The following is a 15,329-nucleotide window of genomic DNA, read 5'->3' as shown; positions in this document are numbered from 1 at the left end:
CCACGGCTTCCTGGTGCGGCGTGTGCAAGGCTGCAGGGCCCGCCGCCCCCGCCGCCCAGGGATGGGGCACGGGTGTCGCCTTTGCCCTTCGGTGCCAGTTTGGATGCGCCTCCAGCAAGGGGGCGGGAGGGTTTGGGGCTGAGGGGGTGGAAAAGGGCGCTGCCTGCCACCGGCAGGCACAGAGTGCAAGTGTCGGGCAGCGCCGGCACCGGTGGGGCTTCTCAGGTTGGAGTTTAAAATGCAACAAAGTTAAACACCTGACGCTACTGTGGGAATAATCCTATAGAATGTTATTTGAAATTTAAAAACCTCACACCATCACTTCAGGCCCTGCTGGATGTAATCCATCAAGTTCACTTACATAACACAAATTTAGGAAAGACTGCTTAAGCTGCACGTGTCGGCCGTCACGGCCAAGCACCTGCACAGGGATCAGCCTCCGGATGTGCCCCTGAGACCAAAAGGGCTCTGGAGAGTGTCCTTCCATCCATCCACCCATCCACCCACCCATCCATCCACCCTGGCAGGAGAGGCAGAGGGAGAGCTTGCCTTCCCGACCCCGGGTCCTCCTCCTCCAGGAAGCACCCACTGCTCGCCCATGGCACCCACCGCCAGCCCCTTCCTCCTGCTCCCCAGCCCACCCCAGCTCCGGATGGGTCAGGGGAGAGGTGTGGGCAGTCCTTGCTCTAAAGCCTGGAAGGGCAGAGCCCTCATGAACCCGAGCAGCAAAACAAAACCAGTCTGAAGCAAATCCTAAGCAGAAAAACAAACTGCTTAGTAAATAAGAGCCCACGGGAGTAAACATGTGCTAAGTGATGTAGATTTGTACAGATATTGCACACCCTCCTGCAAAATAAGAGCCCTGGTATAGTGTAAGGGGTTATATTTAGCTGTAATAATCACAGCGAGAGGATTATACAACAATGAAACCTGATTTTCTTCAAGGAAAAAAAATACAGTGGAAATCAAAGATTAAAATCATTTATTTAAATGCAGATTTCTGGCTCGCTGATTTAAATTACTTTGATGTAAAACGAATGCATCCTTTTTTATCAGAAATTATTCCCCACTATGTTGCTCCAGTTCTTCAGTATAACTGCCTTGGATTATATGGAGTAGATATACTGATGTGGAAGTGAATTGGGCTTATCGAATTGTAATACAAATTACAGTTTTATTTTGACATAACTAACCAGGTGGTATTCTGTAGAGAAATCAAATGGCAGAACAAGAACAGGTTACAACTTTTCTATAGAGAAAAAAGTTATTCCGCATGAAACGGCAGAGAGGTGTTTGGGACTCTGTGCCTCTCCATTGCAGGGTTTCTAGCGCACGTGTTTGCTGATTGAGGCTCTGATTTAAATCCTGTAAATTTATACTCTACCCACGCACATTCTATCAGGACCACTGGCACGGTTTGCAAATGCAGATGACACTACAACTGTGTGTTTACATGCAAGTGTTTTCATGGTACTCAGAGAAGAAAAAAATATCATGACTATGGTCATTCATCCACTGTTTCTCCAAGTCACAGTCCCAGCTCTCAGGCCACCGATCCATCCTCCCCTCACTGCATGTCCCATACAGCTGTGCAGCATTTTAGGCAAACGGACCGTACCTCTCTACAAGTCAGATGGGCCCATGCACTTTCTACTTCTAGTCTAATCACGTATCCTGCATCATTATAGTTACTGGCAACCCTATTAGAGCTGTACAGCTTACTGTCTCACTTTCATTTTAAATTCAAGCTTTTCTTTTTTTTTTCATATTTCTGCCATCAGCATATTACAACTAGACAGAAACCCCAGCCTGTTACATCCACATCTGCATTTCTTGCTTGGGGTTTAACCCTGCTCTTCAATGAGCAGTCCCAGGGAAAGCGATTGAGCTCATCAGCTGCCAGTCTAATCGCTTCATTAAGGCTGCCTAGGTTTTAGATAGACAGCCGATCTCACAGATGCTATTCTCGGTCAGAGCTCCTTCTCTTTTTCTAGGTATCATGGCTCTTGGTATCTTCCCCTTCGGAGAGCTCCCTGAATGCAAGCAGACTGCCATAACAGAGAAAGCGTAGTGGCCAAGTGCTTTGTTCTGCTTTGTTCAGAGGCAGAAGTCATAATTTTTTCCATCACTTAAAGCTCCCCTGTCCTTGATTCTTGGAAGCCACTTCTTCAAGGGAAAAGATATTATGCATCCTTAGGATGCTAACAAAGTTGAAGGACTCCTACATACTGAAGTCACAGTTCAGAAGGGACTCCTTTATAAGAGCACTGTAGTGGGTATTATAAGCCCACTAATTCACAGGAATAAGGAGTAAGCTTTCTCATACACTTTAATAGGCTTTCAGCATTTCACCTATATGTGCTCCAGAAACAGGTTTAAACGGGTAGAAGCAGCATTGCAGCCTGAAAAGGGAAGCTTGGATTTAATAAGAAGGGGCCTTTAAATTCTGCTAAAAACAATTACTGTGGAAAAGAGGAAGATGTGAGAGCATCACACACACCACATTTTTCCTTTGCTTTCAAACAAAACCATTAGGAAAAAAGCAGAAAAGACAAGTGAAATTTTGCAGAGTATGTGCTATGTAGAGGAAATTAATTTCACTAATCAGCACTTGTGGTAGAAATCCTTTGTACTCAAAGGGAAGGCTGTTCAAATATGTTGCTGCTATATTTCTCCTGTAGAGCCACTGACATTACCAACTTTATCCGAATGGCAGAGCCTCTGCTGCAGAAACACACTTCCAGTGCAGTCAAACATCATTATTTTGAACATTTAGGGATTGGTAAAAACAAACAAAAAAACCAACCTCTCTCTGTTTCTCAGTCAACAACTCAGAGAAATATCAGAAAGGGCAGAACTGTGATAAATACTGAAAACCAAAACACAGCACCTACTCGCTGGTGAAGATTCACAACCACATTCCCTCCTACAGAACTGGGATCCCTTTTATTGGTTTTAATGTGAACCGACATTCCCATCTGCATTAATCTGAACTAAAAGCACATGCATATGCTTTTAATACGAGAATGTCCAGGTTGAATGGGAAGTATCCAAGATGTGTTTCAGAGATGTACATCACCAAAAAATGGTTGCACAAGTGCCCTAAAAACATTTTTGTCAGAGAAATTATCTGATTGCAAAGCAGAGTAACATTTTTAGGAAGTTTTTTCATAGAATCATATAATCATTTAGGTTGGAAAAGACCTTTAAGATCAAGCCCAACCATTAACCTAGCACTGCCAAGTCCACCACTAAACCACATCCCTAAGAGCCACATCTACATGTCTTTTAAATACCTCCAGGGATGGTGACTCAACCATTTCCCTGGGCAGCCTGTCCCAGTGCTTGACAACTCTTTCAGTGAGGAATTTTTTCCTAATATCCAATCTAAACCTCCCCTGGCACAACTTGAGACTATTTCCTGTTGTTCTGTCAGCATTTGATGGCTCCAATACCAGCATGTGTAATACAAGGTATATGGAGTAATGAACTGAATGCATGTTATCAATTCATGTTAACACTCATCTGTTCATCAGTGGAAGTAAATGACACCTTTTTTTTTTTTTTTTTCCTGTAAAGGAAGGGCAGAAGGCAGCCTTACTAAAGAGGTCCCAGCATCTCCCAGCATCCTGAGAAGTTAAGTCAATCACACAAAGATAGACTGTCTCTTGCACAATGTCAATAACAAAAGAAAAAACTTTGTGGGAAAAGAGGAAAATCCAACAGTTTCAGGTTACAGAAAATCACTTTCATCTTACAAAGGAAAATAACAATAACAAAACCCCCATAGCTCAAGACATTTCTTGTTCTCATTTCTCCCTCAGCCATCCCCAACCTTCAGACTGTAAAGCTTGCAAGATTTGAAGAAGTTAGATGCTTCATCTCAGCACAGATTAGAGCTCAAGCATGGTCTTGTTTGCAGAAAAATAAAAAGAGGACTTTCAGGAAACAAGGGCAGGTTTCATTTGTGCAACCTACTTTCAGCATGGCAAGACAGACAGCACCAACCCCTCCGAGCATGGGAGGGAGCCTGAACTTCTTGTGCCCTAAGACCATTCACTGTGAGGTCTCAAAACTGCTCTAATCCAAAGATGCTGCTGGGTGATGGCCCACTTCAAGGAGTCTGGGGTTCCATGTGCACTGGTGCTCAGGCCAATTGAAGGAGGAAACCTGGGGCAGTGTCCCCGTGCTGGGCTCTGTCCTCTCCCTGTGTTCAGCAAAGGTTGCATGTGTTTGCTGGGGATCCCTCCCCTGGCATCATCCCCTAGGTACTGTGCTCCTCCACCACCCTAGGCCCAAGAAAGTCCTCACTGCACCCGTAAAAGCCATTTTAAACCTGGGAGATGGGCTCAGAGCCAGTGTTTGCACCCTTCCTCTGTACAGTGTTCTGGGCTTGGTGCCCCTTTGTTCTGCAGCCCATCCAGCGTGATGCATGCTCCAGAGGTCAGCGGTCCTCTGGCCTTCAGGAGTGGTTTGTATGCCGTGGCAGGCCTTTCAGAGGGCTAAGAGCTTTGCAATCAGTTAACAGCCAAGCTAGCAGACAGCTTCCGTTTCCCATTATCACTCAGCTAGTCAAATCCACAGATTTCTTTGCTTAGTAATCTGAAGGACCAAACTCTGCCCTCATAAGACCAAGGCAGAGAGTCACTGCTATCAAAGTGTGCTGGGGACAGGACAAATATCACAAGAACAGTGCCCAGCTGGGACCGGAGTCCAGCAACGCGCAGGGCATGCAGCACTGCTCGGCACTGGACTGGCCGTGCACTGACAGATAACGTGCTCTGGTGATGTGGTGCATTAGAAAGCCCAGGTAGTGTGTCTGCTGTGCCATGGTAAGTCAGGAGTGACAAATAAAGTTAAAAAAAATCTTCTGAACTCAGAAACAGAGAGGGGGAAATGTGGGAAATCAATACAAGTAAGGTAAATGCAAAATGCATCCACACTGTTTGGCAAGTGTAACTTCATCCCGATTACTGAGTGGACATTTGATTTCTACTGCTCAAAGCATCAGAGTTTCTTGGGAAAAACAAAGTTGCCTTAATAATCTGGGATTAGCCTTCTTCAGTTACACTCACAGCAAACTGGTATATTGGACCCACTTGATCGCTGTACACTGTTATTGTGAGGCATGACCGTTTGTGTCCCCATCATGCAGAAGCCCAGCTTGTTCACTTGGTCCATGCAGGAAAGAGCAAGTGGGTGGCTGCCCCACAGCATGCAAGCTGGCACTCACATTGCCCTCATCCACACACCACCCCCCCAGGCTAGTTCCTGCAAGCTCTTCGCTTGCAGCAGAGGTGATTCATCTGCTCCTAAAGGAGAACCCAATCTCCCATGGTTTCCACCCCAGTGTGTGAAGACAGAGCAGCAGATACGCTGGTTCTCAACAAAGCAGGCTGCACTGTCTGCAATGGCTGTGCCAGCCCTCCCTGCCAGGGAGTCACAGCCCTCCGTAGTAGCAGGCTGCAAAAAAGACACAGGCTGATTTTTTGTTTAACATTTGCATCAGCTATTTCAGCACGTGGGAGGCTCAAACTCTGTCGCTGGCTGTACTGTGCTGTAAGTTACTATTTGTGCTGGTTGCTTTGTAGGCTTTTGTTGGCTCATACGGGGCTGAGAACCTCAGTCCTGTTTTCACGAGCAGCTTAGGCTGTCAGCGCATGGCAGCTCTGGGCGGGAGATGTGTGCCTGAGATGGCCTGAGACGGCATCGCCCTGACTACCCTCCCTGTGGTCCGGGGACAGAGAGCAGGGACAACATGGCACCATGCTCAGCAGCACTGCCTGCTGCACCAGGCGAGCAATCAGGTAGACACCACTGAAACACAGCACCTGGTAATACATGCTGGGCTGTATTTTCCTTTTTTTGTGTGCTATTACATGGAAGAGATTTAACTGCAGCAATGAGCAAGCATTGAAAAAGGACCTGCCTGACCTCAGAGGGCTGCTGCTGCGTGGTATGCACGTTTACAGCATGCTCCCTGCCCTGTCCTCCCGGCAGGCATGGCACCTGCTCTCCCTGCTCCGGTGTTAGTGGTGCCGGAGTGCAGCTGAGGACAGTGAGGTAGGTCCCTGGAAAGCCTGCCTAATCAGGCATTTTGCTATTTGGCACAAGTGACTGCATCATGGGGAAGATGATTCTCAATCTGGTTCCTATCCAGATAGGACAGTATTGTTCTGTGTTACGTGGGGAACAGAGCCTGCCCTTGTGTTCACTGGGAAAAAAAGTGTAAGGCTCTGAGTGAGCTTCGGAGTGGATCGCATGGAGGCAAGGTCTGAGGACGTTGGTCCTAGAGGTTTTGCAGAGGTCCACAGACGTTCAAGCTGTCCTAATCAGAAAACCACAGTGACAATGAGAAACTGGCACAGTGCAAATGTAAGCAACTAAATGTTTAAGCATGTGTGTTCACACAGTGACGTGCAGATATGAAAACACGTGTAAAATGAATGAATCAAGGCCAGAAGTAACTTGTTTGAGAAGCAGCTCTTTAGATCTGCCTTTTACATGAGGTCTGCTGGGCATTTGTCCTGCCGACTTGAGGAATTTGTCAATACGACTAAGGGCTGACAACCTGTAAATGGGTTTTGCTCATCAGAATGTTGTTTTGATTTTAGTAATCCACAGTTGATTCACATGGTGCTTGGTTTCTAAGATGCAGGCCTGTAGAAATCCCAAGAATTACTTCCATACAGTCAATCAGAGAGAGGGACAAATCTCACCCTGGAACATTTATCCCTCAATGCCCCCTTGGAATCTGGTTCAACACACTAACCCAGCAAAGAAAATACGTAAAAACAACTTGCTTTTCTTGACCATCTTTGTGAGTTGCATCAATTTACTGGAATATCAGACGAGCCCAAGAACCAGTGTCAGCAGCAGGATGTGGTGGGCTGAGGGCAGAGAGAAGGAACAGCTCTCTGCTGGCAAAAGCTTGGCATTAAATCAGCTCTGACTGTCGTATATAATTTCACCCAAACCATTGTGTTCTGACCTCTCCTGTCTTTGAGAGTGGAATAAGGCCAATCACACCCCGTGCCCACTAAGAGCATGCAAATGAGGAGTTAATGAGAATTCATGAGCATGCTGCTACCTGGCAGCCCAGCTTCCTACCTGCAATTTCCCCATATGGACAAGCACAGTGTTTGTAAGTGTGAATACCATTCTAACACAGATTTGTATATATAATGCAACACTGATTTCAATAGGAGTCACGCCTGAAGAGCAGAATTATACCCTCTGTTAAAAGCAGAGCTGAAAGCACTACCTGTAATCAGCGCTGCTAGGCATTGTTATCCTCTGCTTTGGTTGTGGTTAGGCTTCATTTCAAAGGCATTAGCTCTGCTGGGATGAAATTTTATATACTAGATATGGTTTAGACTGATCTAGTAAAAAAATCCGCAAAGAAAAAGAAAAAGAAAAGAAACATCTATTTCTAAGACTAACAATAAGAAAATAAGCAGCTTTTTTTCCTTGTGCTGAGATTGTGCCTGTGTATCCTTACTGGCCTCTGGCTTGTTTCTGCACTGGAATAAGAAAGTAAATGATGAGAAGAGCATTGTCAGGAACCCTGCTTTTTCCAACCGTATGAAAAAATATACTCATATGTGTGCTAAAAAGTATTAGCTGGTTTCAGTTTACACGTGCTCAGTAGAGGGATCAGTACAGAAAGCCTCCAAAACCTCCATCTGCAGCAAGGTTGTGCTGGCAGCCTGTGGACTGGCCACTCCTCACATTGGAGTAGTTTTCTTGCCAAACAACACACTTTTTTTTTTGGCAGATTTGGTTATTTAGAGACAGCTAATGTGTCTGTCCTTGCTGATGCATCTGCAGACGTAGCTCACTAGCGTACACACAAATCGGATGGCAACATGGGAAGTGCAAATTCAGGGCTTTCAGGAAGCAAAGCTCAAAAGGACTCAATTCCAGAAACCTGCCAGGTTGACATTTGAAGGTGGGAGGGGGAGTTCAGGAGAAAACAAACAAAAGCAAAAGCCCCCAAAGACTAAAACAAGAACCAAACCTGAAAACATTTGAACCTCAAACCTAAATATGATGTCCAGCTTTGGTTTGTTTCTTTTCCCTTCGAACCTAAAAAAGAGTGATTTTCTGTAAGTGCGAGCCGTGGGACTTCCCCCTTTACATGGGTTTCACACTTTTTTGATGGAAACCCTCGGACCTCTGGGGCACAGGTACTTTTTACTTGGTTGTGCCTTCCTTCAGAGGCACCGTCCACTCACTGTGGGGCTCAGGTGAGCCTATCTGTTGAATTCAGCTCCTCCGCCAATATATCTCGTCTTCCACGTAGGGCACTTGGAAGAGGGCGAAGAACGAGGGGATGCTCGAGATCTAAACGTACTCATGAAAAGCCACGAGAGGAGACAAAGCAATCCCATGGCACAGGTGCTGTGTTTGGCCTGTTAGGCAGGTGTGCTGCCCGTGCCCATATACTCACAGGTTCCCTCCCTGGCATCCCACAGCCGAGCCCCGGTTTTCAGAAGTTTTCAACCTTCAGAAGAAGCCTACACAGCGGGCTCTCCCCCCAGCCTGGCCATCTCTGCCCTGTCCTCTGCAGCCTGGCAGGGCTGCCCAGAGCCACCCTGCATGCCCACTGCAGAGGTCCTGCACCTCCAGAGCCACCCAAAGGTGCCTTTAAATCAGCTGGGGAGATCTCATCTGTGGTCACCACCTTCTTTTTCTCGGCTACACTGTGGTGAGAACTCACCATCAATCAATCAAAACTCCCCTTCTCTGTAATTTTCAAATGGCAGGGGACGAGCTGGGAGCAAAACATCTTACAGCTACTGTTTGCACACGCAAGTTTGCATTTCGTGCTGCTGACTGTCATCCTGTTTCCCCTATTGCAGTCCTTGGAGCCATCAGCTCTTCTGGTGCTGTAGCCTGAGCAATCTCTGCAATGACTAGCCCTTCGAATCTGACCGAATGTGATTAGAGCTTGTTTTCCTGCTGGGTAAACAAGATCACCCTTTTGAAGAGCATCATTAATAACCCCTTTCCACCCTGCTTGCTTCCCTTGAGGCACAACCTCCTGACATCCTTTCTTTAGGTAAATCCTTACAACGCTCACATTAATCCCCTGTTTCTCTAGCTTAATGGCTTTGCCTGTAGCACTGTAAGGACTGCCTTTCTGAAGTCCTCTGTCTACATAGTCAATTATCTTATCAAAATAAACCTACTACTATAGCCTGGTGTGAGACAGCCTTGGTAAACTCATTTTGCACTTTATCTCATTTCCCATTTACTGAGGTCAGGCTAGTTGGCTGCTTGGAGATCCCAGCTCACATACCTCTCCAGCCTCGGTTTCTTAATGATAGCAATGACCTTTGCTACGCTCCTCTCTGCTGGTAGAAATTCTTACCACTGGACCATTTTTTCACATGCCAGTTCCTGAACTTGGGGATTATGTTGCCCCTCATTCCTCCCTACCATCACCCACACATACAACTGCCCCCTTTTCAGCAAGGAGCAGAATCAGGTCTTCTGGTTTGCTTCCTCCTGGCCACGGCACAAGGCGCCTATGGGTTCGTCTTACCAGCTTCGTTTAGGGCTGGAGACATTTGTGTCAGTCCAAGTGTTGCCTCACAGGTTTCACGATCGCAGCCAAGACAACTTAAGCCACGCATGGCTAGGTTACATCAAAGTGGCTGGCAAGTCAGGGATATTCAGTGGAAAAAATGGGAAGGGTCTGGAGACCAAGGATGCAATAAGCAACATTTCACTTCCCAAGCACCGGTCCCAGTGCAAGCAGATGACTGAACAGCATGCGAAAAGATTTCACACTCCTCTGCCTCTTACAGCCCCCCAGCTACTGCAGCGTGACGGCTGCTTTGACAGACTGGAGACCAACACGTTTCCCACACCCAGCAAACGCCTGCTCTGACACAAATCCTGACCCCTAAGCTCATGCTCTTGTCACATCCATGTCAAACAAGAAGCTGTCCTGCGCTCTTGCTGCTGAGGGTTTGGGGTGGAACACGGAGAAGGGGTCTCCGATACAGAACAAAAGTGCAAGTGTTATTTTCTCCTCTGCTCCAAGCAGAAGTGACTGCTCAGAGGTGGTACAGAGCCACTGTTACTGGGGGTATGGACTGCAGCAATACTGGACCTACAGGAGGGGCAGCATCCTTATTCCCATGCCTCCCTCTCTCTTCTGGAGCTGTGATTTTCTTAACTTTCAATGGACTTTTGACAACACATGGTCTGACATATATCACCAATCAAATATGTTTGGTTTTTTTCCCCAAACCAGATTGTCTTACACTGTCTTGCAGCTTTGTGCAGCCACATACCTGGCAGATCAGTGACAGACCATGTCCTCTCAGATCGCAAATGCTATCTCAGTTTTAAGAGCAAGAGGTTTCACAAGTTAGAAGCTTCCTTTGCCTACCAATTGCTGTCAAGAGCTTGCCTGTCCTTTCTGCCAGACCAGGGCCATTGTGGGAACACACCAGAGGGCTAACCACAGCACAGCAGTGTCTTTGGTGGCCCCTTCCAAAGGCTTCATTCCCCTGCGAGTTTGGGTATGTGCACGGAGTGAGGGTGAAGCCGGAAGAGGGGAGGTCAACAGTTGATGTCCTTGCAACACCTCCCCGCTCCTCCTTCCAAGAGGACTTCTCCACACATCACAGCAGTGTCACCATTGAATTGCATCACACAAAGTGCGTAAGTACAGAAAGGAAGCAGGCAGATATTTTTAATCCTTGTTAGATAAAACAGAGCATTCAGTGGCCTTGTTCATATGTTCCTCTTCTGTCACACACTAGCACTTCCCAATTCTCTGAAATCCAATTCATGAAGAATGAAATGCAGAAGTAACCTTTCGTGTTTTGCTGTCTCTAAGCCCTTTCCCACTCATTCTCATGCCCCTTGGTTCTTTTAGCATAGGGCCAAAAGTAGGAGTCATTCCCAGGAACAGCAGTGTTTTAGAGGGAGCTGGTAAAGAAACAGCCAGAAGAGAAAGGCAGGAGAGAAGGCTCAGGTCACAACCCAGCATCAGAGAAATCCCTGTGGTGGAAAATAACCACCCAATCAAATAACTCAAAGCCACTACAGGGCTTTTCCTAACCTACCATACCTAGGATTTTGCCTAGTCTCAGTTTAAGTCATTCAAGCTGAGGAAAGTCATCCTTCAGCCTGGCAGGTTCTGGTGCTATAAGTGCTCCCCGATAAGCTAACGGGAATTTCTGAGCACCATTCCCATCTGCCTGCTTTCCCAGACCTCAGCTAGTGCCTCCACCTCTTCCTCACTCAAGTTTAGCTCTCACGCCCGTACAAAACCTATGGTTTCCTTAGACAGCTTGAACACACTTGCAACTTGCTGGCAGAAGAAAGAGAAGACCCTACTCCCCAGCCCTGTTCCTTTCCCACCTTTATTTTTACACTCTTTCTCACCTTCACCTAACTTTATTTTGGCAGGACAGAGGGCCAAACGGGCTTGGCGCTGCAGGAGAATGACCCTCATAGCAGGAGCTGGATGCATGCAGCTGGGAGGAAGGAAAGCTGGAGGAAAAAAGGAGGAGCAGTAGTTTTTGGAGGGGCCCAGTAGTTAATTTGCCTCTGCTGTAGTGTGGAAGCACACGTTGCTTGGCCACATCTGCTGCTGTTGCAACACCAGGAGCCTCAGCAGACTTAGGGCTGGGATTGCAAGACGCACTGCCCTTTCTATGCCAGAAGGCCGAACTCCCTCTCCTGTGGCTGTTCTTCACATTCCTCACACCCAACACATCTTCTCCACAGCGCAGCCTGCAATTATGTTCCCCAGACTGTATCTTTTCACACAGAAAGGAGAAATCTGCTTTCAAAGCGGAAAGCACATTTAACACTTTAAACATCACTGCTTCTGCAATGCAGGAAGAACACCACATTTCAAAGCTTATAGCATGATGAAACCTCCTCCTCTCCCATCACCAAGCAGCTGGCCACGTTTAACCCATCACATCCCACTAGGACTTGTCTTCATTAACAAGTGCCAAGAACCTCGAAATTTAGCCTGTCTGTGGCTGTAAAGTGAGTGGAGAGTGGCTGAAAGGCTTGATGGGCCCCTCTGCTCCTAGGCACGACACCCCTCTGATGGGCTTCTCTGGTCCCCCTGACACGCTCAGAAAGGACACAGATGCAACTGCCAGGAGCTCATGGAAAGAAAGGGGCAGAAGGCACAGCAACACAGGCCCGCAGATGCCGTCACCCTGCAGGTGGGGACCACAGTGCCAGCACTGACACACAAATGAAAATGAAAATGTCACTTGACTTTCATCAAGGAATAACCAGCCTGCCGGCCCTGGAGCCTCAGCTCCGCTGCTCGAGCCAAACCCCAGGTCCATAGGAGCTGGCCAAAATTGTTTCACTGATGTCCCCAGGCTTGAAAGCAGGACTTGCAGCCTGCTAGTGAGGTCCTTGTCCCCACACACTTCCATTTACCAACATGCCAGCTATAAACCTGATGGAAGGCCAGTAAAGATGCGTCTGCAGCTCCTTTTGCTAGATGTGGACGTGGGAGTGATGATCACAGCCCTCAGCTCACCCAGGAGCTGTCTCCTGTGTCATTGACCATGCTGGTTGTCCCAAATCAGCATTGCAGTGCCTCTCTCTGTGGTAAAGCAATTATCCTGCTTATCTTCCATCCTGCAGAATTATGGTTATTTGAAAACGTTAGACTTGGTAGGTTTTAGTTTTTTGTTTTTTTTTAATTTATTTTTAAATCTGTGTTAAAGAGGGCTTTTGGAAGCATCCTGAGGAGACTAGCAGGTGCCGCAGTGCACAGATCACAATAATTTTCCACCATTTCCCTTTCACCCTGGGCAACGAGCCAGACCCACTCCTGGACGGTCTGTGGAAAGAGGCAAGCCTGGAAAGAAAGAGGTGGATACTTCTGCAATGAAGTCTGGTTTCTTGAATAAGAGGCCAAAGTCCAGTATTCCCTGAAACGAAGTCAGTTGCCCAGAGTCACCTCCTCTGCTGCCATCTCCAAAACTTGCTTCAGCCAAGCCCTTCAAAACCTTTCTCGCTATTCTGCTCATGATCCCATGTCTAGGCAAAAACATCTCTGCGACTGGCTTTGCCCCAGGCACAGGCTGTGTTTGCAGCCAAGGCTCTCACCACCTTTTTCAGCTGTGTTTCCCTGGACAGGATGAAGGGATGCGAGGGCCCCCCACCTCATTACCATGGGAAGTCAGGCAACAAGCGCGGATCACCGCCCCACCAGGGTTAGCCGGTGAAACCAAGGCAGAAGGCACCCTGCCGTGCCTAGGGCAAAGGAAACGCAGAGCCAGAAGCACCCGCTGCTGCTGGGTGCCCATCCCCTGCTGCAAAAACCCAGCCAGAGCGAGCGCAGCAGCCCCGAGCGTCCTGCAACAGCAAGAGTTTCCCTCGCACGTGCGCGCGGGGTCATGCACCGCTGCATCACCAGCAATCGCTGCCTGGGCTCCCTGCAGTGAGTCGGTCAGGTCCCCAGCAGACCTCACGTGATGTTTGCTGCCCCTGTTTTGAATCCCCTCGTTATAGCGTATTATTATTTATCGGCCAGTGACAAAGACAGACACGCACCTGGGGACTGAGAATTAGGGTAAGCCCAGAAATATTCCCCACTCAAAAAAATGCCTGCTGTCATTACAGAGAAAAAAGTGCTATTAAAAGAATGGCAGACTGTTAAGAGGTTGGCACTAGTCCAAAATGAACATGGTTGAGGGCCCCAGAAGATCCTGTGAAAAGTCACCTTTCAACCTGGGGGGCAAAGAGAAGATGAATAGGACAGCTGAAAAATGAGAATACCAGATGTTCCCTTGCAGTCCTGTTTTGGGGACAGCTGTAGGGTCTAGAACAGGGGCACTGCCATGTTTAAGAAGGATGCACCGTGTATTTTTAATGCTCACCTTCTTCCAGCTCTCTGAAGGCCTCTTATAGTTCTGAGGAAATGTCCCACAGGATCTAAATGAGTACGTAGCTCCAGCGCTGCAATGCTACCCTTCACAGCCCCTCCAAATAGGAGCCCTCAAACCTGGGCTCATCTAGAAAAGCACATTTTTTTAGTCAGAAAGAAATTACCCTTTTTTTCCAGATGAATATGAAGGAAAATTCTGAGTCTAAGTGAGTGCTAACCACAGTGTCCAACACATGGCAGGGGCATGTCAGTGAGCTGCTCCAAGGTGGTACTTTCCAGGAGGCATATCCTGGCCATTGGTCCACCGCAGCTTAAATTTTAATTCAGAAAAAATACAACAAAAAACCCAGAAAGGTGCAACATGGTGAGTCTTTAACTCTTTGCACAGCTCAGCACCAGAAAGTCATCCTTGCCAAGGGGGAGCAGTCGTGCCCACCCTCCCCATGCCACGGGGCGAGTCAGGGCAACGCTGCCCTGCACCATCTTGGAGCTGGAGGTGCTCTCTGATGGAGAACGCTCTTCTTGCCCACCTTGTGGGCATCCCGTGGGACTCGCACAAGGAGATCCCTTTGAAATTAATGCACGCATTGAAGCCTGAAAACTGCTGCCCTCCCCACCCCACACTTGCAGGCTCCTGCTGATGGCTCCTACTGCTGGCTCATCATCTGCCATCTATCAGCGAGGAGCCCTCAATGTTTTTCAGTGACACATCTCAGAAGCCACTTAACTCCAATGCGTGCCTTGGTTTTGGTTTTTAGGAAGCTGAAAGAGCTCAGGAAACAATGACGAGATCCAAAGATCTCAGTGCTGCAGACATTTTGTGCTGACGCAGAGCCGTTCTCCCGTTTTCCTGCCTGTTTGGGGAACCCTGCAACTTTCCTCTCTGCTCCTCTGCCCTTTGGGCTGCACCAGTGGCCCTTCTTCACAGATAGCCAGCCAAAAGCAGGAGGGGCTTTCCCTCTCACAGGCCCAAACCTTAGGAGAGAAAAACCCCGCTTTGCTTTTAAGTGCTGCACCAACCTGAGTAAATTCAGAGCTGATCTATATAAAACAGAACGAAGCAGAGAAGCAGAAAAGGTCAGCAGGCACTGCTGGCGGTGCCGAGACACCGGCAGCTTCTTTTCCCACTTCCTTCTCTGTTACTATTTTCTCTACCAGATGCTTCTCAGACTCCACATTTGCAGCGAGGTGCAGAGGAGCAGCAGATACCTGAATGGGCACTGTGTACCAAACCGTTGCAGCTGCTGGGGTGGACGCTCCCACACAGCCCTGTGCTCTCAGCTACCTGAAATCCCCCAGGGCCTGGCTCCAGCCCCCCGCTCTCACTTGCCCCCAAATTCCCCAGGGACTCTGCTCTGACCCAGCGCTACATTCATGATTGCCCTGAAATCCCCCAGGGCTGCAGATCAAAAACTACCACCACTCTTTCTCATAG

The sequence above is a fragment of the Balearica regulorum genome, chromosome 1 (assembly GCF_011004875.1).
Source record: "Balearica regulorum gibbericeps isolate bBalReg1 chromosome 1, bBalReg1.pri, whole genome shotgun sequence".
NCBI lineage: Eukaryota > Metazoa > Chordata > Aves > Gruiformes > Gruidae > Balearica > Balearica regulorum.
This window is presented reverse-complemented; position numbering follows the sequence as displayed.